A 5,000-nucleotide genomic window follows, 5' to 3' on the forward strand; every position below is an offset into this window, starting at 1 on the left:
TATATATATACATATATATGTGTATATCCAAAAACAAAAAAAGAAGAAATATTGTTGTATATTTGGACGGTCATTGCGCAAAAAACAAACACAGACACTGGTTTAATTTCATTTCTTTTATTATTATTAGTTAATTCGTCAATGTTTGACCAATTAACTAATCGGTTGTTTGATTAACCATTTGGTTTGTCAATCATTCAGCTTGGTTTCTCAAAGTTCTTTCGTCGCCATTCATGACCTCTTAAGTGACATGCCATCTCCTCCGAGTTTGCTTGAAATCTCTGATGTAGAGCGGGCATGTCATTGATGGGACCACGAATGGTGACGAAAGGACTGATAAATAAGTGATTGATTGATTAAGTAAGTGATTAAAGCAAGTAATCGATTTATTAGTTGGTTAAATAACTAACCATTTCATTAATAGCAAAGAAGTGAAATTAAACAAGTGTGTGCGTCTACATACAACAAAATTTGTTTTAACACACGAGTTCACATCAACAATTTTGCGAACTAAATACGAAAACGAATAAGAAAAATACTTTGATAAATTTATCAAGGATAAAAGAAAGAATTCACCTTATTAGTATATGCTACCGGTTTCATTCATTTAAAACACGACTTAGCCATACTGAAATAAAAGGGGAAATAAATTGACATAAATAGAATCAAGTAATTTTTCATGATATCTTTTCTGTAAGTCCAGGAGTACTGCTGCTGCTACCCAAAAACAATAAAAAGAAGAAAAAAAGAAACAGCAAAACCGTATGATTTTTGTATGGAAAACATGTGAACACTCAGAACTGATATCTCGAAAGATTAACTTCATTTCATTTATTTTAATTTTGACAAAAATTGAAATACATTCTTTTATCCATGGTAGAATTCACAATAGGCGCAGCGTGGCTGTGTGGTAAGAAGCTTGTTTCCCAATAACGTGGTTCCGGGTTCAGTCCCACTGCGTGGCACCTTGTGTAAGCGTCTTCTATTATAGCCTTCTACTAAATCCTATAGAGCAGATTTGGTAGACGGAAACTGAAAGAAGCTGGTCGTATATATGTATATAATATGTGTGTGTGTATAATATGTATATTTGCGTGTGTCTGTGTTTGTCGCCTCACATCACTTGACAACCGATGTTCGTGTATTTACGTACCCGTAACTTAGCGGCTTAGCAGAAGAAACCAATTGAATAAATACTAGGCTTACAAAGAATAATTCCTGGGATCGATTTCTTTGACTAAAGGCGGTGCTCCAGCATGGCTGCAGTCAAATGACTGAAACAAGTAAAAGAATAAAGCTTTTTCTTTTTGTTGTTTTTTGTTAAATATAATTTTACTCATGCGAAGCCTCTTAACCTTTTCAATATAATGCATGTACAAAGATATTATTTTAAAAGTATTTAAATTTGCGTCTAAATTGAAATAAATGAAATGAAGTTAATCTTTCGAGATATCTGTTCTGGATGTTTACATATCTTCCATACAAAAATCTTGCTCATTTTTTATTTTATTTTTATTGTTTCTGGGTCGTAGTGATAGCAGCAGCGTGGAAGCGCAATGGCCCAATTGTTAGGGTAGCGGACTCGCGGTCGTTGGATTACGGTTTCGATTCCTAGACCGGGCGTTGTGAGTGTTTATTGAGCGAAAACACCTAAAGCTCCACGAGGCTCCGGCAGGGGGTGGTGGCGAACCCTTCTGTACTCTTTCACCACAACTTTCTCTCACTCTTTCTTCCTGTTTCTGTTGCACTTGTATTTCAAAGGGCCAGCCTTGTCACACTCCGTGTCACGCTGAATATCTCCGAGAACTACGTTAAGGGTACACGTGTCTGTGGAGTGCTCAACCACTTACACGTTAATTGATCGGATCAACTGGAACCCACGGTAGCAGCAGCAGTACTCCTGGATTTCCCGAAATGATCCATGAAAAATTAATTTCCTTTATACAACATATCGAAAAAGAGAATCTCACATAATCTCATTGACTAAAAAGCAATCTAACAATTAATTTCAAATTCAATCAAAAATGAAAACTTAAATCTGCAAGCATAAACCACAATCTAAATTCACACTTCCTTCCACTGATGTTCGTGGCACTCCGTCAGTTGCGACGACGAGGGTTCCAGTTGATCAGATCAACGGAACAGCCCGCTCGTGAAATTAACGGGCAAGTGGCTGATCACTCCACAGACACGTGTACCCTTAACGTAGTTCTCGGGGAGATTCAGCGTGACACAGAGTGTGACAAGGCTGGCCCTTTGAAATACAGGTACAACAGAAACAGGAAGAAAGAGCGAAAGAAAGTTGTGGTGAAAGAGTACAGCAGGGTTCACGACCCCGCTGCCGGAACCGCGTGGAGTTTTAAGCGTTTTCGCTCAATAAACAGTCATAATGCTCGGTCCGGGAGTCGAAACCGCGATCTCATGACCGTGAGTACGCTGCCATAACCACTGGGCCATTGCGCCTCCACTCTACTGAAGTTAACCTGTAAGTAACAATATTGTTGAATACCATAAAAAGTTATGTATTCACGCTGATCCTCCTGACTATTTCAAAAGTAACCCCAGTGTTTATTTCAAACACAAGGTTCGAAATTTTGGGGGAAGGGGGCCAGTCGATTAGATCGACCTCAGTACGCAACTGGTACTTAACTTGTCGACCTCCAAAAGATGAAAGGCAAAGTTGACCTCAGCGGAATTTGAACTCAGAACGTAATGGCAGACGAATCAAACACTAATTATTAATAGGAAAATGTGAGTATCTTTATATTTGAGATCCTATATTTGGTTGAGACGACAAACAAAATAAAATCCTCTGCTTCCTGTTTAACTGTCGCCTGCTTCAATACCTTCCGGTTCACAACCACCATCTCATTGTTTTAACATGTAGAGGTTCTAATGGCATACATCAGGTACACCACATCAAGATGTTCAACAGAATCACCTTAGCACGCTACCAGCCTGTCCTCATATCAATTGATGCCTGAAAAAGACGACTAATTATGTACACTGAGAATTTTTCCAATGCAGTGTAGTCATAATTTCATTCATAGTTTTTGTAGTAGAAATAGCAAACGAAAAGGTGTTACCTTAGTTGTAAATATTAACGATTGCTTAACAATGAAGTAATTCTGAAAATAATAAGAAATGATTCATCGGAAGATGAATCACTCTTCTTTTTCTCAAAGACTATTTCTCTATAGATGCAGTAATTCATTGACATAAATCTAATGCTAAACAATGATTTAATTTAGTTACAAGTCCAGAACAAAAAGTGAACGACATGCTGGCTCCTTATTAGCATGCATAACGGACACAATCACATCAGTTGTCGACAAATTGTGACAAAATATACTTATTTCTGGATGAATAAAGAGCATCTAATATTGATTTCACGAACATTGTAAAAGTTATTAGAAAAGACATTACATACGGCAGTAGATGGTCTTTGATTAATGTGACTGATGCATGTTATCAGTAAAGGACAAAATAAGTTGTCGACAATATTAACTTCAAACTAATAATTTAGTTCGGATGTGTCTGCAAAAATCTCCAGTAAACGGTATTTTTACACAAAATAACAGACGTCCTTTCAAATTTATTATTTTTAATCATCACTTTCCATTTACATAATTCAATGAATCAGATTGAATAACAGTCTCCTTGGTCATATTTTCTCTGAACAGAATTGTCTTCGGCGAAATATTCTGAAATAGAACGTGTTGTTAATTCGATAAGACAAACTGAAAGTGTTACTTGGAACAAAGCAATTGTTTGGAGCCCGAAGCTCGTTATTTGAATCGGAGAAAAATTAATTTCGAGCAGCAGACTAAAGCTGCAACTAATTATAGCTACAGGCTACATGTGTAACTCTTTGGCTCCGCTTTAATCTTGGGGTACATATAAGAGAATTTGAAATAATCTATTTGAAGCATAGAAGCTACAAACGAAAATGAGACTTCATGTATATTTAAAGTTAAAATATTTTGTAGTAAAAATGCTTTAAAATAAACACAGGTTCTATATTATCTGTTGAATAATTTGTCTCACCTAAGTCCTGCAGATGAGATAGAAAAAGCGAAGAACAGCTGGCAGTATCTACTGCAACAGCCTCTCCACTTCATGGGGCTCTTCCCTTAGCCATGACTCCTTCCCTCCATTTTGAAGGGAAAGAGTGTTTGTCCAGATACTGATGACGCCAATGATTCCAAAAGCGACAGGAGCGTAAAGGAGTTTGTCCGACAATGACTTCTACTTAGTAATCTTCTGCCATCACCCTGCGTTGCGGATGGCAGTTCCTGGGGATATGGTCGACGTAATAATGGTTGGAACGGGAGATTTTCTTATTCTTGCCGTTGCCAAGGCCAATTGGCTTCGATTGTGACGAGATATCAGCAGCGTCGAGACTCCTTTTGTTAGCATCAATCTGCACAGTATGGAAAAACGAAACTTCACGCTCTGTGACGACAAGAGAGTGAACTCGGTTCAAATTTGTCGACAGTAGCTCTACATAAATATTTTTGTAGTTTACGCATTTGGAGACTAAAGAGCCCGGTCACTTCTACGTATGTGAATCCGTCGTCGAGAAGAATGCTAATACGAAGAGTGCACTGCGTTGAGCCATTGTTTGGCTGTTTGGCTTTTAAATACAACTGAATTCTTCTGCTCTAAGCTATCCTACATCATTATTTTCACTTCTTATCAAATGCAGTCTCAGCGGTTTCGATTCATCGTTTAAACCACAAGAAGTGTACCACAGATACATGAGCATTCGGCTTGGCCTATCTTTCTATCTTACGTGTGACAAAATACTCCTATAATGGTCCGATCGCTAGTATGGACTAACTTGCTAATATGGATTTTGTCTCGTATAATGATGGCTACAGCAAATATTCTGCTTAATACCACAGATTTGCTAGTCAGTTGTTTGACCTTAACCAGTTGAGCATGTCCCTTGTTGGCTGACGATATGTGCCTCTCTGATCATGAGCAGAAGTAGTGGG

This window comes from Octopus bimaculoides, chromosome 7 (assembly GCF_001194135.2).
Source record: "Octopus bimaculoides isolate UCB-OBI-ISO-001 chromosome 7, ASM119413v2, whole genome shotgun sequence".
Classification (NCBI taxonomy): domain Eukaryota; kingdom Metazoa; phylum Mollusca; class Cephalopoda; order Octopoda; family Octopodidae; genus Octopus; species Octopus bimaculoides.